Source organism: Narcine bancroftii, chromosome 6 (genome assembly GCF_036971445.1).
Source record: "Narcine bancroftii isolate sNarBan1 chromosome 6, sNarBan1.hap1, whole genome shotgun sequence".
Taxonomy (NCBI): domain Eukaryota; kingdom Metazoa; phylum Chordata; class Chondrichthyes; order Torpediniformes; family Narcinidae; genus Narcine; species Narcine bancroftii.
Window position 1 is genome coordinate 50922765 of NC_091474.1, and position 23667 is coordinate 50946431.

Consider the following 23667-nt stretch of genomic DNA (forward strand, 5'->3'; position numbering starts at 1 on the left):
TGTGTTTTCAGTGGGCGCTTTTGATTCCTCCTCAGTATTTGACTGTCGTCTGTTCTGACAGTGTAGGATCTTGGATTTACTTCCTCCAGAACTACAGTCTTTTTGTCCCAAGTGTTGAAAACTTTGAGTCTCACTGTGTCATGTTGTGCCAGAGGCCCTAAACTTCTTGCTGACTTGTCATAGTTTGCTTTTTTTGTCAATTTTTACTGACACTTTTGTTACCATTTGACAATCTCTTTTCTTGTTTGCTCTACAGAGTAGGGAAGTGAGATGCGAAGTCTACGTCCCATCAGGAGCTCAGTGGGTGATATGCCATGTTCAAGTGGCAAAGCTCGTTAACTGAATGGAGGTAGATACAGATCTGAGCCACTGTCTAGAGCTTTCTTGAGCAGCTGTTTAACTAAGTTACAGTGTCCACATGACCCCAAAAACCAGCAGCAATAAATATGCAGCACGACACAGGGTTACTTAAACAAAATTAGTTTTTAATTATAATTGAACAAGAAGACAGAATTAAACTTTAACTTATTACTTAACCTACTTACTTTACCTACCTAACCTACTTAATCCCCCTCTAATGCTAAGCACAGGTATGCATAATGTATATTTAAGATTAGAAAAGTCCTGTGTGTTTTGTGTTGCTGAGAACTGGGGTGTTTGTGCTGCAGTGAACTGAGGATTTGCATTGTTGTGAATGGGGGTGTTGTGTTGGTGAGAACAGGGGAGTTATGTTGCTGAGAAGGGGGTTTAGTATTGCTGAGAAGTGGGTTGTGCTGCTGAGAACAGGGGGGTTGTATATCTGTGAACAAGGGGTTCTTGTATCTGACAACGGGGGAGTTAGTGTATCTGAGAATGGTGTTATTTTTATTTGAGAACAGGGGGATATGTGTTGCTAGCAATGGGATGCTTGTTTTGCTGAGAACGTAAATGGTTGTGTATCTGAGAACCGGAAGGGTTTGTGTAACTCAGAACGGAGGGTTTGTGTTGCTGAGAACAGGTGTTTTGTATTGCTGAGAATGTATGGGGTTGTGTAACTGAGAATGGGAGGGTTTGCGTATCTCAGAACAGGGAGTTGGTGTTGCTAAGAATGTGAGGGTTTGTGTTGCTGAAACGGGGGGTTGTATTGCTGAGGATGGGGTTGTGTTGCTGAGAGTGGGGTTTGTATGGCTGAGAATTTCTTGCTGAGAATGAAGGGTTTGTGTTGCTGGGAATGGGGGGATTTGTGTTGCTGAGGATGGAGAGTTTGTTTTGCTTATAATGGGGGTTTGCATTGCTGAGGACAGGGGTTTGTGTGGCTGAGAAATGGGGGCTTTGCATTGCTGAGAACGGGTTTTTTTGTTGCTGAGAACTGGTGTTTAGTGTTGTTGAGAACATGGGGTGGCATTGCTGAGATCAGGTGGATTTGTGTTGCTGAGAATGAGGGTGTTTGCCTTGCTGAGAATCATGGGTTTGCATTGCTGAGAATGGGGGTTTTGCATTGCTGAGTATGGAGGGGTTTGCATTGATGAGAAAAAGGGTTTGCATTGCTGAGAATGAGGGGTTGTGTTGCTTTGAATGGGAGTTTCTGTTCCTGAGAACAGGGGTTTGTGTGGCTGAGAACAGGGGGTTTGTGCTGCTGCGAATAGGCTGTTTGTGTTGCTGAGAACAGGGGGTTGTGTTGCAGAGAACGGGGGTTTATGTTGCTGCGACCAGGGTGTTTGTGTTGCTGAGAATGGGGGTGTTGCTGAGAATGGGGTAGGATGTGTTGTTGAGAACTGGGCAAGTTGTGTATCTGAGAATGGGGTGGGACATGTTGCTGAGAATGGAGAGTGTATCTGAGAATGAGGGTGTTGTGTATCTCAGAATGGGGTGGTGTTGCTGAGAACGATAATGGGGTGGTTGTGTTGGTGCAAATGGGAGGTTGTGTTGCTAAGAAAAAGGGTTTCCATTGCTGAGAATGGGGTGTTTGTGTTGCTTAGAACTGGAGGGTTGCATTGCTGAGAAGGGGACAGTGTGTTGCTGAGAACAAGGGCTATGTGTTGCTGAGTACGGGGGGGTTGGTGTTGCTAATAACCTGGGCTTGGTGCTGCTGAGAAATGGCGGGGGCGGGGGTTGTGTCACTGATAACAGGGCATATGTGTTGCTGAGTATGGGTAGGATGGGCTGCTGAGAACAGGAGCTTTTGTTGCTGAGAATGGGTTTTTTTGATGCTGAGGATGGGGGTTTGTGTTGCTGAGGACGTGGGGTTGTGTTCTCAAAACGGGAGAGTTTGTGTTGCTGAGGGGGGTTTGCATTGTTGAGAATGGGGAATTTGTGTTGCTGAGGACAAGGGTTGCATTTCTCAGAACTGGGGGGGTTGCATTGCTGAGAATGGTGATTTGAGTTGCTAAGAAGGTGGGTGCTGAAAACGTGGTGGATTGCATTGTTGAGAATGCAGAGGTTTGTGTTGCTGAGAATGGGGAATTTGTGTTGCTGAGAATCACTGTTGGTATTGCCAGGGCATTGTGTTGCTGAGAATATGGGTGCTGAGAACGTGGGGGAATGCATTGCTGGGAATGGGGGATTTGTGTTGCTGAGAATGGGAGGGTTTGTGTATCTCAGGGGGCTTCTGTTGCTAAATGTGTGGGGATTTGTGTTGCTGAGAACTGGGCGTCTTGTGTTGCTGAGAAGGAGGTTTTATGTTGCTGATAACAAGGGTTATATGATGCTGAGAACGTGGGTGGTTTGTGATGATGATAACGGGGGCTTTGTGTACCTGAGAATGGGGCAGTTTCTGTTACTGAAAACGGGGGAGTTTATGTATCTGAGAATAGTAGGTTTGTGTATCTGAGCACAGGGCGATTTGTGTTGCTGATAAAAGGGAGGTTTGTGTTGCTGAGAACTGGGGTGTTTGATCCGCAGAGAATGGGGGGGGGGGGTTGGCTTGCTGAGAAGGGTTTTTGTTTGCATTGCTAAGATCAGGGAAGTTGTTTTGTTGAGTACGGGGTGTTTGAGTTGCTGAGTATAGCGGGTTTGATTTGCTGAGAACAAGGATTTGCGTTGCTGTGCATGGGGGTTTTGAGTTGCTGAGTACGCCGGGTTTGAGTTGCTGAGAACGGTGGGTTTGTTTGGCTGATAACGGGGAGATTGTGTTGCTGAGAATGGGGTAGTATGTGCCATTGTGAGCTGCGGGTGTTTATGATCTGGATAGGATGTGTCATTGAGAATTTCGGGGGATTGTGTTGCTGAGGGGGCGGAGGTTTGTGTTGCTGAGAACGGGGATTTGCATTGCTGAGAACTGGAATTAGAATTCATGAGGACAGGTTGTTTGTCTTGCTACGAATGGGAGGTTGGTCTTGCTGCAAACGGGTAGTTTGTGTTGCTGGGGACGGGGGGTTGTGATGCTGAGAATGGGCAGATTTGTGCTGCTATGTACGTGGGGTTCCGTTGCTAGAACGGGGGGTTGATTTGTTGAGAACGTGAGGATTGTGTTGCTGAGAATGGGTGGTTTGTGATGCTCATAATAGGGAGGTTTGTCTTGTAACGGGTGTTACCCATCATCAGATGGGTGTTTTTGCGTTGCTGAGGACGGGGTAATTTGGTTTGCTGAGTACGTTGGAATTTGAGTTGCTGAAGATGGGGGAATTCTAGTTGCTGTGAGGCGGGTTTGTGTTGCTGAGGAACAGGGGGTTTGTGTTGCTAAGAATGGGGTAGTATGTGCCATTGTCAACTGCTGGAGTTTATGACCTGGGTAGGATGTGCCCTTGAGAACTGCGAGGGATTGTGTTGCTTAGAACGGGGGTTGTGTTGCTGCGAATGGGGATTTTATGTTGCAGAGAACGAATGGGTTTGTGTTGCTGATAACGGGCAGATTTGGCCTGCTGCAAACGGGAAGTTGAGTTGCTTAGAACGCTGTGTTGAGATACTGAGAACCTAGGTATTTGTGTTGCTGAGTAAAGTGGGCATTTCCCGCTGAGAACGGGGGTTTTATGTTGCTTTGAACGGGGTTTTGTGTGGCTGAGCACGGTGGATTTGTAATGATGTGAACGAGGGGTTGTGTTCCTGAGGTTGGTGTGCAGTTGTGTTGCTGAGGACGGGATGTTTGTTTTGGACTGAGGGGCTTTGTTGTTGCTGAGAACGGGGGATTTGTATTGCTGAGAACTGGTGTATTTGCATAGCTGAGAATGGGGGGAATTTGAGTTGCTGAGGACGGGGTTTGTGTTAATGACAACTGGGGTGTTTGTGTTGCAGAGAACCGGGTACAATGTGCCATTGAAAACTGCAGGGGTTTGGTTTGTTGAGGATGACTCGGTTTATGTTGCTGAGAGTGGGAGGTTTGTGTTGCTGAGAATGGGGAAGGATGTGCCGTTGAGAACTGACGGGTGTTTATGTTGCTGAGAACGGGATGTTTGAACTGCTGAGAATGGGGTGTTTGGCTTGCTGGGAAGGGTATTTTTGTTTGTATGGCTGAGATCGGGGGAGGGGGTTGTTTTTATGAGTACTGGGGGTTAGAGTTGCTGAGAACGCCGGGATTGGTGTGCTTACAACGTTGGGTTTGTTTGGCCGATAACGGGGAGTTTGTGGTGCTGAGAACGGTACGTTTGCGTGGCAGAGAACGGTCTGTTTGATTTGCTGAACAGGGGCTTTTGGTTTGCTGAGATCAGGGGGTCTGATTTGCTGAATACGGAGGGTTTGATTTTCAATGCTGAGAACGGGGGGGTTGATTTGTTGAGAACGTGAGGATTGTGTTGTTGAGAAAGGGTGGTTTCTGTTGCTGATAAAAGGGACGTTTGTGTTGCTGAGGATGTGGGATTGCTTTGAAAAGAACGGGGTTTGCATTGCTGATGAATGGTGTTTTGCGTTGCTGAGTACGGGGTAATTTGATTTGCTGAGGATGGGGAATTTTAGTTGCTGTGAAGTGGGTTTGTGTTGCTGAGAATGGGTTAGTATGTGCCATTGTGATCTGCGGGGTATTGTGTAGCTGAGAACGGGGGGTTGTGTTGCTGAGAATGGGGGTTTTATGTTGCTGAGAACGGGGAATTTATTTTGCTGAGAATGGATGGGTTTGTGCTGCTAAAATGGGCAGATTTGCCCAGCTGAGAACGAAGTTGAGTTGCTTAGAACGCTGTGTTGAGATGCTGAGAACATAGGTTTTTGTGTTGCTGAGTAAAGTGGGCATTTCCTGCTGACAACGGGAGTTTTATGTTGCTTTGAACGGGGTTTTATGTGGCTGAGCGCGGAGGATTGGTGATGATGTGAACGAGGGGTTGTGTTCCTGTGGTTGGTGTGCATTTGTGTTGCTGAGGACGGGAGGTTTGTGTTGGACTGGGGGGTGTTGGTGTGGCTGAGGACGGGGGATTTGCATTGCTGAGAACTGGTGTATTTGCATAGCTGAGAATGGGGGAATTTGAGTTGCAGAGTATGGGGTTTGTGTTGCTGAGAACTGGGGTGTTTGTTGCAGAGAACCGGGTACCATGTGCCATTGAGAACTGAGGAGGTTTGGTTTGCTGAGAACGGCTTGTTTATATAGCTGCGAACGGGAGTTTAGGTTGTTAAGAACGGGGGGGGGGGATTGTATTGCTGAGGACGGGATGTTTGAGCTGCTGAGAATGGGGCGGGGGTTTGGCTTACTGAGAAGGGGATTTTGTTTGTACTGCTGAGATCGGGGGTGTATGTTTTAATGAGTACTGGGGGTTTGAGTTGCTGAGGACGTCGGGTTTGTTTGATTGATAACGGGGTGTGTGGTGCTGAGAACGGGTGTTACATTGCTGATAATAGTGCGTTTATGTTGCTTAGAACGGTGGGTTTGCGTGGCAGAGAACGGTGCGTTTGATTCTCTGAGAAGGGGCTTTTGGTTTGCTGAGATCAGCGGGTTTGTTCTGCTGAAAACTGGGATTTGCGTGGTTGTGAAAGAGGGGGTTTGAGTTGATGAGAACGCCGAGGTTGGGCTGCTGAGAACGGTGGGTATGTTTGGCTGATAACGGGGAGTTTGTGTTGCTGAGAACAGGAGGGTTGAGTTGATGTGGACAGGTTCTTTGTGTTGCTGAGGACGGGGATTTGTGTTGCTGACAATCGCCAGATTTGTGCTGCTATGTACGGGGGTTCCGTGGCTAGAACGGGTGGTTGATTTGTTGAGAACGTGAGGATTGTGTTGCTGAGAATGGGTGGTTTTTGATGCTGATAAAATGGAGTTTTGTCTTACTGAGGATGGTGGTTTGCTTTGCTGAGGAACAGGGGGTTTGTGTTGCTGAGAATGGTTGGTATGTGCCATTGTGAATTGCGCGAGTTTATGATCTGGGTAGGATGTGCCATTGAGAACTGCGGGGGATTGTGTTGCTCAGAACGGGGGATTGTGTTGCTGAGAATGGGGGGTTTATGTTACTGCGAACGAATGAGTTTGAGTTGCCAAAACGAGATGATTTGACCTGCTGAGAACGGGAGGTTGTGTTGTTTAGAACGCTGTGTTGAGATGCTGAGCGTGTGGGGTATCTGTTGCTGAGAAAAGTGGGCATTTCTTGCTGAGAAAGGGGGGTTTACGTTGATTAGAACTGGGTTTTATGGGCTGAGCACGGTGGATTGGTGATGCTGTGAATGAGGGGTTGTGCTGCTGAGAACGAGGGATTGTGTTCCTTAGGTTGTGTGCAGTTGTGTTACTGAGGACCGGAGGTTTGTGTTGGACTGGGGGGTTTTGGTGTTGCTGAGGACGGGGTTTTGCATTGGTGATAAACTGGTGTATTTCCATAGCTGAGAATGGGGGAATTTGAATTGCTGAGGACGGGGTTTGCGTTGATGAGAACTGGGGTGTTTGTGTTGCAGCGAATCGGGTACAATGTGCCATTGAAAACTGGAGGGATTTGGTTTGCTCAGATCGGCTTGGTTTATGTGGCTGAGAACGGGGGTTCTGTTGCTGAGAACGGGAGATTTGTGTTCCTGAGTATGGGATAGGATGCGCCGTTGAGAACCGTTGGGTGTTTGTGTTGCTGAGAATGGGTTTTCTATTTGTATTGCTGAGATGGGGGGGGGCGGATTGTTTTGCTGAGTACGGGTGGTTTGAGTTGCTGAGTACAGTGGGTTTGTTCTGCTGAGAACTGGGATTTTCGATGCTGTGAAAGGGGGCGTGTTGAGTTCCTGAGAACGCTGGGGTTGGGTTGCTGAGAACGGTGGGTTTGTTTGGCTGATAACGGGGAGTTTGTGTTGCTGAGAACAGGTGTTACATTGCTGATAATAGTGCGTTGGTTTTGCTAAGAACGGAGCGTTTGCGTTGCTGAGTACGGCGGGTTTGATTTGCATTGCTGAGAACGGGCTGTTTGAGTTGATGAGGACAGGTTCTTTGTCTTGCTATGGACGGGAGGTTTGTGATGCTGCAAACGGGTGGTTTCTGTGTTGCTGATAACGGGTTAGGATGTGCCGTTGTGAACTGTGGGGTGTTTATTTGGCTGAGAACATGTGGTTTATGTTGCTGAGATCCGGGGGTTTTTGTTGCAGAGAACGGAGGGATTGTGTTGCTGTGAATGGGAATATTTGTGCTGCTAATTACGTGTTGCTGATAACGGGGTAGGATGTTTCGTTCTATACTGTAGGGTGTTTATTTGGCTGATAACGGGTTATTTGTGTTGCTGAGAAAAGGTGGTTGCGTTGATGAAAACGGGGGGTTTATAGCTGAGAATGGGGGTTTCTGTTGCTGAGAAAAGTGGGCATTTCTTGGTGAGAAAGGGGGTTTACGTTGATTAGAACTGGGTTTTGTGTGGCTGAGCACGGTGGATTGGTGATGCTGTGAATGAGGGGTTGTGCTCCTGAGAACGAGTGCTTATGTTCCTTAGGTTGTGTGCAGTTGTGTTACTGAGGACCGGAGGTTTGTGTTGGACTGGGGGGCTTTATGTTGCTGAGGACGGGGTTTTGCATTGGTGATAAACTGGTGTATTTCCATAGCTGAGAATGGGGGAATTTGAATTGCTGAGGACGGGGTTCGTGTTGATGAGGACTGGGGTGTTTGTGTTGCAGCGAACCGGGTACAATGTGCCATTGAAAACTGGAGGGGTTTGGTTTGCTCAGATCGGCTTGGTTTATGTGGCTGAGAACGGTGGTTTGTGTTGCGGAGTATGGGGTAGGATGTGCCGTTGAGAACTGTCGGGTGTTTGTGTTGCTGAGAATGGGTGGGATTGTTTTGCTGAGTACGGGGGGGATTTGAGTTGCTGAGTACAGCGGGTTTGTTCTTCTGAGAACTGGGATTTGCGTTGCTGTGAAAGAGGGGTTTGAGTTGCTGAGAACGCCGGGATTGTGGTGCTGACAATGGGGGGTTTATGTTGCTGCGAACGGATGAGTTTGAGTTGCCAAAACGGGGTGATTTGACCTGCTGACAACGGGTAGTTGCATTGTTTAGAATGCTGTGTTGATATGCTGAGCGCATGGGGTATCTGTTGCTGAGAAAAGTGGGCATTTCTTGCTGAGAAAGGGGGTTTACGTTGATTAGAACTCGGTTTTGTGTGGCTGAGCACTGTGGATTGGTGATGCTGTGAATGAGGGGTTGTGCTGCTGAGAACAGGGATTTGCGTTGCTGTGAATGGGGGCTTTGAGTTCCTGAGAACGCCGATTTTGGGGTGCTGAGTATGGTGGGTTTGTTTGGCAGATAACGAGGAGTTTGTATTGCTGAGTATGGGGTAGTATGTGCCATTGTGAACTGCGGGTGTTTATGATCTGCCATTGAGAAAATAAGGGAATTGTGTTGTTGGGGGGGGGGTGTGGCTGAGAACTGGGATTTGCATTGCTGAGAAGGGGAGATAGAGTTGCTGAGGACAGGTTGTTTGTCTTGCTACGAATGGGAGATATGTGATGCTGAAAGCGGGTAGTTTGTGTTGCTGAGAACAGGGGGCTTGTGTTGCTGGGAATGGGGTAGTATGTGCCATTGTGAACTGCGCGAGTTTTTGTTCTGGGTAGGATTTGCCATTGAGAACTGTGGGGGATTGTGTTGCTGAGAACGGGGATTTCACGTTGCTGCGAACGGACGAGTTTGAGTTGCTGATAATGAGGTGATTTGACCTGCTGAGAACGAGTAGTTGCATTGCTTAGAATGCTGTGTTGAGATGCTGAGCGCGTGGGGTTTGTGTGGCAGGGAAAAGTGGAAATTTCTTGCTGAGAAAGGGGTTTTACATTGCTTAGAACTTGGTTATGTGTGGCGGAGCACTGTGGATTGGTGATGCTGTGAACAAGGGGTTGTGTTGCTGAGAATGGGGGGGGTTGTATTGCAGAGAGGCGAGGTGTGGGTTACTGAGGTCGGAGGGTTTGAGTTGCTGAGAATGGGGTGATTCTGTTGTTGATAACGGAGTAGGATGTTTCATTCTGAACTGCATGGTGTTTATGTGGCTGATAACGGGTTATTTGTGTTCCTGAGAAAAGGGGGTTGTGTTGATGAAAACGGGGGGTTTATAACTGTGAATGTTGCTGAGAATTGAGAGTTTGTGTTGCTGACAAGGGCGGGTTTGATTTGCTAAGATCAGGGATTTGCGATGCTCTGAACGGGGGCTTTGAGTTGCTGAGAACGCCGGGTTTGGTGTGCTTAGAACGTTGGGTTTGTTTGGCTAATATCGGGGAGTTTGTGGTGGTGTGAACGGGTGTTACATTGCTGATAATAGTGCGTTTGTGTTGCTGAGAACGGTACGTTTGCGTGGCAGAGAACGGTGTGTTTGATTTGCTGAGAAGGGGCTTTTGGTTTGCTGAGATCAGGGGGTTTGATTTGCTGAGTACGGGGCATTTGAGTTGCTGAATACGGTGGGTTTGATTTTCAATGCTGAGAACGGGGGCTTGATTTGTTGAGAACGTGAGGATTGTATTGCTGAGAACTGATAAAAGGGACGTTTGTGTTGGTGAGGATATGGGATTACTTTGAAAAGAACGGGGGTTTGCATTGCTTATGAATGGTGTTTTTGCGTTGCTGAGGGTGTAATTTGATTTGCTATGTACGTTGGAATTTGAATTGCTGAAGATGGGGGAATTTTAGTTGCTCTGAAGTGGGTTTGTGCTGCTGAGAATGGGCTAGTATGTGCCATTGTGATCTGCGGGGTATTTTGTTGCTGAGAACGGGGGCTGTGTTGCTGAGAATGGGGGGTTTATGTTGCTGAGAACGGGGATTTTATGTTGGTGCGAACGGATGAGTTTGAGTTGCTGATAACGAGGTGATTTGACCTGCTGAGAACGGGTAGTTGCGTTGTTTAGAACGCTGTGTTGAGATGCTGAGCGTGTGGGGTATCTGTTGCTGAGAAAAGTGGGCATTTCTTGCTGAGAAAGGGGGGTTTACGTTGATTAGAACTGGGTTTTATGGGCTGAGCACGGTGGATTGGTGATGCTGTGAATGAGGGGTTGTGCTGCTGAGAACGAGGGATTGTGTTCCTTAGGTTGTGTGCAGTTGTGTTACTGAGGACCGGAGGTTTGTGTTGGTCTGGGAGACTTTGTTGTTGCTGAGGACGGGGATTTTGCATTGCTGAGAACTGGTGTATTTGCATAGCTGAGAATGGGGGAATTTTTGAGTTACTGAGGAGGGGGTTTGTGTTGATGAGAACTGGGGTGTCTATGTTGCAGGGAACCTGGTACAACGTGCCATTGAAAACTGCAGGGGTTTGGTTTGCTCAGAACGGCTTGGTTTATGTGACTGAGAACGGAGTTTGTGTTGTTGAGAACGGGGGTTTTGTGTTCCCGAGTATGGGATAGGATGCGCCGTTGGGAACCGTTGGGTGTTTGTGTTGCAGAGAATGGGTTTTCTGTTTGTATTGCTGAGATTGGGGGGGTGGTTGTTTTGCTGAGTACGGGGTGGTTTGAGCTGCTGAGTACAGCGGGTTTGTTCTGCTGAGAACTGGGATTTTCGTTGCTGTGAAAGGAGGGGTTTGAGTTGTTGAGAACGCCGGGGTTGGGGTGATGAGAACGGTGGGTTTGTTTGGCTGATAACGGGGAGTTTGTGTTGCTGAGAACGGAGCGTTTGCGTTGCTGAGTACGGCGGGTTTGATTTGCATTGCTGAGAACGGGCTGTTTGAGTTGATGATGACAGGTTCTTTGTCTTGCTACGGACGGGAGGTTTGTGATTCTGAAAACGGGTGGTTTCTGTGTTGCTGATCACGGGTTAGGATGTGCCGTTGTGAACTGTGGGGTGTTTATTTGGCTGAGAACATGTGGTTTGTATTGCTGAGATCCGGGGTTTTTTTTTTGTTATAGAGAACGGAGGGATTGTGTTGCTGTGAATGGGAATATTTGTGCTGCTAATTACGTGGGTTTCCGTCGCTGAGAACAGAGGGTTGTTTATTGAAAACGTGATGATTGTGTTGTTGAGACAGGGTGGTTTGTATTGCTGATAATGTTGGTTTGCTTTTATGAGGACGGGGTTTTGTGTGGTTGAGCACGGTGGGTTTGTGAAGCTGTGAACAAGGGGTTTGGGTTGCTGAGAACGGAGGGTTTGAGTTGTTGAGAATGGCGTTTGTGTTGCTGACAATCGCCAGATTTGTGCTGCTATTTACGGGGGTTCCGTGCTAGAACGGGTGGTTGATTTGTTGAGAACGTGAGGATTGTGTTCCTTACAATGGGTGGTATTTGATGCTGATAAAAGGGAGGTTTGTCTTGCTGAGGATGGTGGTTTGCTTTGCTGAGGAACAGGGGGTTTGTGTTGCTGGGAATGGGGTAGTGTGTGCCATTGTGAACTTCGCGAGTTTATGGTCTGGGTCGGATGTGCAATTGCGGGGGATTGTGATGCTGAGAACGGGGATTTTATGTTGCTGCGAACGGATGAGTTTGTGTTGCTGTTAACGAGGTGATTTGACCTGCTGAAAACGGGTAGTTGCGTTGTTTAGAACGCTGTATTGAGATGATTTGTTGAGAACGTGAGGTTTGTGTTGCTGAGAAAATTGGGCTTTTCTTGCTGAGAAATGGGTTTTTACATTGCATAGAACTGGGTTTTGTGTGGCTGAGCACGGTGGATTGGTGTTGCTGCGAACGAGGTTTGTGCTGCTGCGAATGGGGGGTTTCCATTGCTGAGGTTGGGGTGGATTTGTGTTGCTGAGGACGGGAGGTTTGTGTGGGGATGGGGGCTTTGGTGTTGTTGAGGACGTGTGTTTTGCATTGCTGAGAACTGGTATATTTGCATCGCTGAGAATGGGGGAATTTGAGTTGCTGAGGACAGGGTTTTTGTTGAAGGGAACTGGGGTGTCGATGTTGCAGGGAACCGAGTGCAATGTGCCATTGAAAACTGCAGGGGTTTGGATTGCTGAGAACGGCTTGGTTTATGTTGCTGAGAACGGGGGGTTGTGTTGTTGAGAACTGACGTGTGTTTGGCTTGCTGAGAAGGGGTTTTTTGCTTGTACTGCTGAGATTTGGTGGTTTATTTTGCTGAGTTCGGGGGATTTGAGTTGCTGAGTACAGCGGGTTTGTTTTGCTGAGAACAGGGATTTGCGTTGCTCTGAAAGGTTGAGTTGCTGAGAACGCCGGGTTTTGGGTGCTGAGAACGGTGGGTTTGTTTGGCTGATAACGGGGAGATTGTGTTGCTGAGAACGGGTGTTACATTGCTGATAATACTGTGTTTGTGTTGCTGAGAACGGTGCGTTTGAGTTGCTTAGACGGGGCTTTTGGTTTGCTGAGATCAGGGGGTTTGAGTTGCTGAGTACGGCGTGTTTGATTTACATTGTTGAGAACGGGGGGTTAATTTGTTGAGAACATGAGGATTGTGTTGCTGAGAAAGGGATGTTTGTGTTGCTGAGAATGTTGGTTTGCTTTTCTGAGGATGGGGAATTGCTTTGCTGATGATTGGTGTTTTTGCGTTGTGGAGGACGGGGGAATTTGAGTTTGCTTAGGATGTGTGAATTTGAGATGTTGTGGAGGGGTTTGTGTTGCTGAGAACAGGGGGTTTGTGTTGCTGAGAATTGGGTTGTATGTGCCATTGTGAATTGCGGGAGTTTCAGATCTGGGTAGGATGTTCCACTGAGAACTGCGGGGGAATGTGTTGCTTAGAACGGGTGTTTGTGTTGCTGAGAATGGGGGTTGTTTTGCTGAGAATGGTGGGTTTGGGTTGCTTAGAACCGGGGGTATAGGTTGCTGAGATTGGGGTGTTTGGGTTGCTGAGAAGGTGGTTTTGGGTTACTGAAATCGGTGTATTTCAGTTGCTGAGTACAGGGGTTTGAGTTGCTGAGAACGGCTGGTTTGTGTTGCTGAGAAGGAGGGTTTGGGTTGCTGAGGACAGGCTGTTAGTGTTGATGAGGACGGGAGGTTTATGTTGCTGAGAAGGTTAGGTTTGTGTTGCTGAGATCGGGGGTTTGTGTTCCTGAGAACGGGGTGTTTCTGTTGCTGAGAACAGGGTGTTATGTTATAATGCTGTAGGATGTGTCTTTTGAATTGCAGGGTCTTTATGTGGCTGAAAACGGTTTATCTGTGTTGCTGAGAAAAGGGGGATGTGTTGATGGAAACGGGGCTTTTATAGCTGAAAATGGTGGTTTCTGTTGCTGAGAACTGAGAGTTTGTGTTGATGAGAAGGGCAGGTTTGTTTTGCTGAGAACAGGGATTTTCATTGCTGAGAACAGGAGTTAGAGTGGCTGAGGACAGGTTGTTTGTCTTGCTACGAACAGGAGGTTTATCATGGTGAAAACGGATGGTTTGTGTTGCTGAGGACGGGGGAATTTGTTGCTGATAATGGGGTAGTATGTGTCGTTGTGAACTGCAGGGTGTTTACGTGGCTGAGAACGGGTTGTATGTGTTGCTGAGGATATGGGTTTGCTTTTCTGAGGACGGGGGTTTGCATTGCTGATTATTGGTGTTTTTGCGTTGTGGAGGATGGGGAATTCGAGTTGCTGGTACGTTGGAATTTGAGTTTGCTGAGGATATGGGAATTTGAGTTGTAGTGGAGGGGGTTTGTGTGGCTGAGAATAGGGGGTTTGTGTTGCTGACAATGGAGTGGTATTTGCTATTGTGAACTGCGGGAGTTTATGATCTGGGTAGGATGTGCCATTGAGAACTGCTGGGGATTGTGTTGCTGAGAACATGGGGTTGTGTTGCTGAGAATGGGGGGAATTATTTTGCTGAGAACGGGGATTTTATGGTGCTGAGAATGGATGGGTTTGTGTTGGTGATAATGGGCAGATTTAGCCTGCTGAGAACGGGAAGGTGCATTGCATAGAACGCTGTATTGAGATGCTGAGAAGTGGGGTTTGTTTTGCTGAGAAATGTGGGCATTTCTTGCTGAGAATTGGTGATTACTTTGATGAAAAAGGGGTTTTGTGCGGCGGAGCACGGTGGATTTGTGGTGCTGTGAACGAGGGGTTGTGTTCCTGAGATAGGTGTGCACTTGTGTTGCTGAGGACGGGAGGTGTGTGTTGGACTGGGAGACTTTGTTGTTGCTGAGGACGGGGATTTTGCATTGCTGACAATTGGTGTATTTGGATAGCTGAGAATGGGGGAATTTGAGTTGCTGAGGATGCGGTTTGTGTTGATGAGAATTGGGGTGTTTGTGTTGCAGCAAACCGGGTACAATGTGCCATTGAAAACTGCAGGTGTTTGGTTGGCTGAGAACGGGGGTTTATGTTGCTGAGAACGGGGGGTTTGTGTTGCTGAGTATGGGTTAGGATGTGCCGTTGAGAACTGTTGGGTGTTTGTGTTGCTGAGCCAGGGTGGTTTGGTTTGCTGATAATGAGGGTTTGCTTTTTTGAGGACGAGGTTTTGTGTGGTTGAGCACGGTGGGTTTGTGATGCTGTGAACAAGGGGTTGTGTTGCTGAGAACGGGAGGATTGTATTGCTGAGAGGCGGAGTTCGGAGGGTTTGGGTTTCTGAGAACGGGGTGGTTCTGTTGCTGATAACGGGGTAGGATGTTTCGTTCTGAACTGCAGGGTGTTTATATGGCTGATAACGGGTTATTTTTGTTGCTGAGAAAAGGGGGTTGTGTTGATGAAAATGGGGGGTTTATAGCTGAGAATGGGGGTTTCTGTTGCTGAGAACTGAGAGTTTGTGTTGCTGAGAACGGCCGGTTTGATTTGCTGAGAACAGGGATTTGCGTTGCTGTAAATGGGGGCTTTGAGTTCCTGAGAACGCCGAGTTTGGGGTGCTGAGTACAGTGGGTTTGTTTGGCAGATAACGGGGAGTTTGTATTGCTGAGTACGGGGTAGTATGTGCCATTGTGAACTGCAGTTGTTTATGATCTGGGTGGAATGTGCCATTGAGAACTTAGGGGAATTGGGTTGTTGGGGGGGTGTGGCTGAGAACTGGGATTTGCATTGCTGAGAACGGGAGATAGAGTTGCTGCGGACAGGTTGATTGTCTTGCTACAAACGGGAGGTCTGTGATGCTGAAAGCGGGTAGTTTGTGTTGCTGACAATCGCCAGATTTGTGCTGCTATGTACGGGGGTTCCGTTGCTAGAACGGGTGGTTGATTTGTTGAGAACGTGAGGATTGTGTTGCTGATAAAAAGGTGGTTTTTGATGCTGATAAAATGGAGTTTTGTCTTACTGAGGATGGTGGTTTGCTTTGCTGAGGAACAGGGGGTTTGTGTTGCTGAGAATGGGGTAGTATGTGCCATTGTGTATTGCGCGAGTTTATGATCTGGGTAGGATGTGCCATTGAGAACTGCGGGGGATTGTGTTGCTCAGAACGGGGGGTTGTGTTGCTGAGAATGGGGGGTTTGTGTTGCTGAGAATTGGGTAGGATGTGTTGCTGAGAAGGGAGGTTTGTGTTGCTGAGAACGGGGTGCTTTGTGTTGCTGAGGATGGAGGGGTTTGTGTTTCTGAGAGGCGGGTTTGTGTTCTGAGAATGGGGTGGTTTGTTTTGCTGATGTCAGTGGTTTGTGGGGGGTTTGTGTTGCTGAGGACGGGGGATTTGTGTTCTGCGAAGAGGGTGGTTTGTGTTGCTGAGAATGGGGGATTTGTATTCTGCGAAGAGGGTGGTTTGTGTTGCTGAGAAGGGGGTTCTTTGCTGAGAACAGGCGGATTTGTGTTGCTGAGAATGGGGATTTGTGTTGCTGAGGATGGGGCAGTTTGTGTATCTGAGAATGGGTGAGTTTGTGTATCTGAGAATGGGGGGTTTGTGTTTCTGATGATGGGGGGTTTATGTTGCTGTGAATGGGGATGTTTGCATTGCTGAGAATGGGTGGATTTGTGTTGCTGAGAACAGGGGGTTTGTTTTGCTGAGGATGGAGGTTTGCATTGCTGAGAATGGGGGTATTTGTGTTTCTGAGGATGAGGGGGTTGTATTGCTGAGGACGGGGTTTGTGTTGCTGAGGGCGTGGTGGTTTATGTTGCTGAGGGCAGGGGGCTTTGTGTTACTGAGGGTGGGGGTTTCTGTTGCTGAGAATGGGAAAGGTGAATGCTATTGTGAACAGTGGTGTGGTGGGGTTGCTTCTGCAATCGGTGTGTGTATTTATTGTCCACAGTAGTGAAACCCTGATTTAGAGTGACCCCAATTTTTTGCGAACCCAACTATCATGTTATAACTGGGTTCAACTGTATTTATCAGTTTGGGCATATCAATTGGCCATTTGTATCTCAGCCCCCCACCTGCAGCCCCCTCAGTTTGGGACAGTCTCACAGCGGGGATGTGCCCTTATTCTGTAGCAAATGAAAGCCGATCAGTTTCGCTCGACTTAAGTCATTGACGGTGAACCACCAAGTCATGTTCTAAATTGCCATTAACTATTCGAAGCCCCAGTCCTTCATTTCTGGTCTAAGCAGCAACCAATGGACTGTGTTTCATTGAGTGTTTGACTTGAAACAAAATGCCCGACATCAAGGTTACAATCGACGTGCTTGTAAGAGTTCATTGGTGAAGAGCAGCCGTTCAATACAAAGCCGATGTTGGTCTCGAATTGAACCAAACAGAATTAATGTGGAAGAGGATTAAATCACTTATGAGTACCATAAATCAAACATCAAACTGCTGGGCTTCAGAAACCAGAGGGACTTTGCCGTCTTCTTTCCACGCCAAGTCTTATTTGCAGTGGCTTTATGAGTTGTTGCTGCATCAATACCAATTAACAGGCAATAGACCATGTAACAACAGGCTGATTAAATGCCTTGCTTTTTTATACTTTGACGGAATTGATGAACTTGTTCCGGGAACAAATGAGTTCTAAATCAAACGATGGAAGATGAGGACAAAGAGAAATCAAAACAATAAATGACTGCCGATATTAGAAAATTCTCAGGACACTCCACGTTCCCCTTCATGGTGTCGAAGGGTCTTTGGCTTTAAAAGTTTATTTTGTTTCTCTTCCCAGGGAATGTGGAATATTTCCAGCATTTTGTGACAAAATGAAATGATTCAGACTTGGCCTTGAGCAGAAATGTACTTCTTCACCTTTAACCCAGGGATGGCCAAACTTTGTTTCACATCAGAGCCACATGCCATCAGCCAGATGTCCGAGACCCTCAACATTCGCGTGATTGAAAGTCATGCCCACTGACGCCGCCGTTGTGAGCAGTGTCTCACGCCATTCCCATCCCAGCCGGAATGCCGTATAGTATAGCAATTGCATAGGACGAACCCCGGAATTTCCACTGAAAATATTGGTTTTCAGTGATACCTATTGAATAAAACGAACCCCACCCCCCCACCCCCCCTGCTGTTAAAAACAAAAAACGATATTTTAATGCCAAATTATTATTTAAAGGGCGTGCGCGAGGTTGAGTTGGAGCCGGCAGGAAGAAAGCAGCGGTGTTGAGACTTCGACGACAGGGTAAGAATTATAAGCCCTTTGTATATAGGTGAAAATGTTACGTTTCGAAGATCATTCCACACAAGGGCATATATGGATTTTTTTTTCTGCGAGCCGTACATGATATGTCAAAGAGCCGCGTGTGGACACGAGGCAAGGTTTGGCCACCCCTGCTTTGTAGAACATGCAAGAAAAGCAGAAAATGCTGGGAAAACTCAGCAGGTCATATGTGGGTGCATTTGGACGGCACGGGCTCGTGGGCCAGAAGGGCCTGTTTCAATGCTGTATCTCTTCACCGAATTTTATTTTAATTAAAAGTGTAGGAGATGCAGCATCTGACGAGGGGAAAGCAGTTAACATTTCATGGCAGAAGACCCTTTGTCAGAAAGCAAGTTCATCTCAGCAGCAGGAAAAGTGGGGAGGACAATTTACGGAATGAATGTAGCCACTCAGTTGCCTTCTTTTTGCCTCTGTCGTGTACTGTTAACGTCGAAAGATTCTTACGGGAGGAGTTGGAGTCAAAGCTGGCTGAGGAAGCAAGTTTTTGTCGAAGCTTTTCAAATTCAGGTGGGGGGGAGGCGAAGAGCAGAAGCACAATGAGATGAAAGAAAACAAGGCAAGTCGTGAAGAGGTTGTTGTTCCAGGAGGAGGTGCTGGTGAAAAAGGCAGACTCTTTAACAAGCGGATTCTTCAATGTCATGCGTACTGAAAAACAGGACACAGACATACTCTTGTCTACTCTGGGTAAATTAACCCATACAAGCAAATTAAATGAAACAAAAATGTATAGTGTTGCGGATGTTACAAACCATGTGTATCAAGCGGTAATAGACAATGAACCAGACAGTGTTTCATTTTAAAACACTAATTTTATTTCTAACTCTTAAACTATAGTCTTAACTTTGAAACTATCCTTAACACTAAATCTATCCCCAACTATGTACAGGTGTTCTAGTGTGTGTGTTATACCCAAACCATTACAGTCCACACCAAAATCTATAAAGTTAAAGTTCAGTCTTTCAAATTCAGTGTTGAAGTGAAGGCCTTTGAAATTCGATACCAGGATCTGATGGGGAGACTGGACTCGTGGCTGTTACAGACTCACGAATTCTCCTTGTATTGCCTTTGAAAAAATGTCCATCCACATGAGCTCCTGGTCCTGATGTAGTCAAGAATCAAACTGGGTGTGTCAAATAAAGTCAACACTCTTAGGTTGAGTTCAAATATGCTCAGTCTTTATTCCACCATTCCTGTTCTTTTACTCCTTCATAGTCCTGTGCATCATGCCAGCCATCACAGTCGATAACCAATCTATGGATTATAGTCGATAACTGATGTATATTATCTATCATTACCACATCCCTCCCTTGTCAAATTAATGATGGTTAAACTTCTTTTAAATAGTCAACTTTCAATACTGATGATTTTCAGTGCCAATATCAACTTCAATTTCCAAATTACATATTTTCCTGGATAATTTACAAACACAGATTTCCAAACCATAAAATACAAAGTTCCATACGATGACATCATGAAGTCTTGAAATCTCCTAGGTGATGGTCATTGACATTTGTCTTCTGCCTTAATGCTGGTTTCTAGTAGTTTCTCTTTCCAGCTGATTCTTTCCAGATCCATCAACCTGGTCATCTCGGCTCTGCTCTCTTGCAGTTTCGTCTGGTGTCAACGTCACTGGAGTGTTGCGACAATAATACTTTTTCACATGTGATGTGTTTCTGTCCTAAGTAACGCCTTCAGGTGACTGGAGTGTTACCTGATTTCCTTCTCTGGACACCACAATATATGGTTGGGGAATAAAAGGTGTGTCCATTTTATTCTGACTTTCCTCATCCAACCCTCATCCCCTGGTATTACATCTGAAGGTCTGTCATTCCTCTTCATGTCTGTGTACAATTTTGTTCCCCTTTTCTTTCAGCATAGTGGTCTTCCACTTCCTGGTCATTCACTACATCAATAACCAGTGGCATTTTGGTTCTGATCTTTCTTCCAAACAAGAGTTTTGCTGGACATTTTCCTGTGGTACTATGTGGTGTCGCTCTGTATGCTGCTACGTAGGTCAAAAGGGCATCTTTCCATTCCTTTCCTTCTGCTTGAGCGATTCCCATTCTTTTCTCCAGTGACTGACTCTGATGTTCAACTTCTCCATTGGCCTGTGGCCACTTTGATGTAACCTTGTGGTGGTGTCCAGCAATGCTCCTCATGAGTTCTTGGAATATCTCTGATATGAATTGAGGTCCATTGTCTGAATGCAAAGTTACTGGCAAGCCATGTCTGGCGAAGATCTCCCTCAGTGCTGCGATAGTCTTTTCTGCTGTGGTTGATTTCATTATGATATACTCATACCTGCTGTAATAGTCGACAACCACCATAATCGACTCTCCAGTTGGGATGGACCAAAGAAATCGACTGCAATATCCTCCCATGGTCCTGCTGGTAGTAGTGTGCTTCGTATTGGTTCAGGTGGGTTAGGTTTGCTTGTCACCTGACCCCCATGATATGATCTCACATATTTTTCCACATCTTTTTCCATTCCTGGCCACCAAATTTTTGTATGGAGGTTTTGTTTGGTCCCAACAACTCCTGAATGTCCCTCTGAGCCAATGCTACCATCCTCCCTCTCAATTTCTGTGGACTGACAAATTGGTTTCCCCCGAGTACACATCTTCTAATTGTACACAGTTCATCTCTGATGACCAAATAGGTTTTGTTTTGACAGCTGTTCCAGTCACTGCTGTTGATCCGATCCCTAATATTCATCAGTCTGGTCCATGAGTCTTGATCTCCCTGGTTTGTATTGTCTGTGGAGTAGCATTCACCGCAACGAATCTCACAAACGATTCAACTTCCATCTCAAGTGTTGAGTGCTTTACCCCATCGTCTTTCAGCAACCTTGATAGTGAATCAGCAATATTGATTTTCACTGTTATGTAAATCACCCTGTAGCGATATTGTTTTAATCTCAGGATCCATCTTTCAATTCTAGCACACGGCATCGATCTCAGAAAATAAATGGCTTCTAATGATCTGTTATCAGTTAAGAGGTGGAACTCTATGCCACATAGATAAGCATAGAAATGTTCGCAGGCCCACACGAGACCTAGGGCCTCCTTCTCTGTCTGTCTCTTTCAACATCAGTAAGTGACTTGCTTACATATGCAATCATCCCCCATTTTTCCTCTTGCTTCTAAACTAGAACTGCTCCTAGTCCCACTGGGCTAGCATCAGCTATGACTCATGTCTGAGCCTTTGGATCAAAATATCCCAATGTATGTGCACTCATCAGGCTTCTTTTCAATTTCTGAAATGCCTTCCTTTGGTTGGGTACAAACACAAAGTGAGCATTTTTCCTTGTTGGCCTCCTCAGTGGTTCTGCAATAGTTGCTAGTTTAGTATGAACCTTGCACAAAAGTTCACTAGGCACAGGAAACTCCTCGCTTCTGTTGCATTCCTTGGTTCTCAAACCTCTGTAACTACCTTGATTTTATCTTCAGTTGGATTAATAACTTCACAGAAACACATCACTAGCTTGTGATCCATGGACACCATCTCGGATACACCCAGCAAACATTTGTCTGTGTTCACTGTCAATCCAGCATCTCGCAACCAGACTAATGTCTGGCTAAGTCTCTCATCTTGTTCCTCATGCTTAGTACCATGGACAATGGTATCATCTGAGATGTTAGCTGTGCCTGGAACTCCTTGGATCATTTTGTGCTGCTAGATCTCTGGAGCAGCATTTGACTGAGCTGACCCAAGGTGTTGGTTCCTCCACTGGTTCAATTATGTCTTGTTGGATAAGTTTGTATATATTTTGCTTTCACTTTCTCCCTCAGCCCAAACGGGATCTTCTGGCCTGACCTCTGGATCTATTTTCAGTTTGATCTGCCTCTCCCCTAGTTTTCAAAAAAACTGACTGGCATTCCTCCTTCAGATCAATACAGGTTTGCACTGAGTTCACATCTAGGCCTATACAGAATCCACCCATTGCCTGCACCATCTCCCTACTCAGTAGAGGTTCCCCTCGTTCCTCTATGACAACAAACTGCCATCGTGGTAGGTGGTGTAAGATTATTCTGGACATCCACCTGCACCTCTGCTGTAAAGCATCCATTTGTTTGAAGCGGCTTTGCTGAGGTGTATGGAAACAACTTATTCTCACATCTTCTGGTTGTACATTTTATCTTTTTCATTTCCTCCCACAATTCTCTGTCTATGATGTTGGTGTCACTCCCACTGTCCACCATGATGTCAACCTTCACACCTCCAATCAGTACTGGCACCTTTGCATTTGCATATTTCTTCTTTTCTTTCTTTGGCTTGGCTTTGCGGACGAAGATTTATGGAGGGGGTAAAAAGTCCACGTCAGCTGCAGGCTCATTTGTGGCTGACAAGTCCGATGCGGGACAGGCAGACACGGTTGCAGCGGTTGCAGGGGAAAATTGGTTGGTTGCATATTTATTGTTAATGCAAAAGCACATTTTGTTTCTCCTGATCATCATCCTGTGTATGTTCACATTCACATGAATCCTTTTCAACGTGACATACATTTAGTTCGCCCCTCGGCCTACGTCCGCCTCTCATCCCCCTTCTTCCTCCACAATTATTTGTATGCCCATGTTCCTCTCTTGCCTGGGGTGGGGCTCTGCATGTCTTGGCAAAATGGCCCTTTTGACCACAGCTTCTGCACACTTGACCCCTGGCTAAAATGTCCAATATTGCCACATTGGTAACATATGCAACCAAGTTCCGAATAACTGGTGTGCTTACCATGTTCCTGTCCTTTGCTTGCAGCAGTAAATATCTTATGAACTTCACCAGAAACTGCGCCATCACGTCCAGCTGGGGGACCTTCAATTTCATAGTCTGAAAATGAGTTTCCACTGCTTCATAGGATGCTGCTGTTGTCAATGTTTTTGCCAGTATGAGTGTTTCACCTTTCTCCAACAACTTGCATCTCAAGTGGTTTGATGTACAACTTTGTACCACCTGATCTCAAATCTGGTTTTCCAAATCTGCTCCATAATTGCAACTTTTGGCCGCCTTCCTGAATTGTGTGACCAATTGAGCAATGGTTTCCATGTCCCTCTGTTTGATCTGTCGAAAGACATGGCATTAAAATGTGGCATTTGATTCCACAACAAAATGCTTTTTCAAGGCATCAACAGCCCTGTTAGAATCAGCTTTGTTCCCCATGTCACCCAGCATCTTGAAAATCTCCCGCGCTGTAGCCCCAGCAGTATACAAGAGTAGAGCCCTCCTCCATGTGAGCTCCACTGGTCGCCCCGTTGACAGACAGTCCCAAGCTGTCGGCATATGAATCGAACCCCCCTCGTACCAAGTCCCCCAGCCAGCACTAACTATGCTTGCTTCTCCAAGCAGGTTGAATGGAGACAAACCTTTAACTCCTGTGGCATCAATTCCTACAAATGCCATATTTTCTCCTGTGTAGCACAATAACAAGAATCTCAGTTCATCCTTGTCACCAATGTCAAATCCTGAGGTCAAACAAGGTCAACACTCTGAGGTTGAGTTCAAATATGCTCGGTCTTTATTTCACCATTACTGGTTTTTACTCCCTCCTGGTCCTGCGCAACTTCCCAGCCATTGCAATTGATAACCAATCTATATTATCATGCAAGGCATTATAATCGATAACCGAACTATATTATCTATCACTAGACACTCCATGAAGCTTCCAAGACCCTGGCACTGGTCTCTCCAAGTAACTTCACTGTTAGTCACACTCAAAATGAAGCACTTTGCTTTCCAAAGACTCTCCTGGCACTGGTCAACCTACCGAAAAGGCCCAGTCATTCACATTGCCAGCTTTGCCCTGAAATCCACAGAATAACTGGCCACAAGAGCTGCTTCAAAGAGCTGTTTTCTCTTCAGCCGTCAGGACGGTTCTTCCTGGGAAAATCAGTGTCTTTACAAATGTATCGAATCTGGAAAGGACTGTGACAAACCTCCCCTCAGTTCTTCCAGTGTTTTGAATTATCACTGGGTGGTGACTCGTGTGAAATAAAATG

General features: G+C 46.5%; 1 long non-coding RNA gene across 1 annotated transcript; it reads left to right on the top strand.

Annotated features, from left to right (window-relative positions):
- Window positions 1-3548: 3548 nt before the first annotated feature.
- On the top strand, window positions 3549-23652 carry LOC138736075 (uncharacterized). The gene is made up of 3 exons (XR_011340080.1): window positions 3549-3568; window positions 17576-17641; window positions 23318-23652. It is a non-coding gene; the product is annotated as an uncharacterized lncRNA (long non-coding RNA).
- The last annotated feature ends 15 nt before the right edge of the window (window positions 23653-23667 follow it).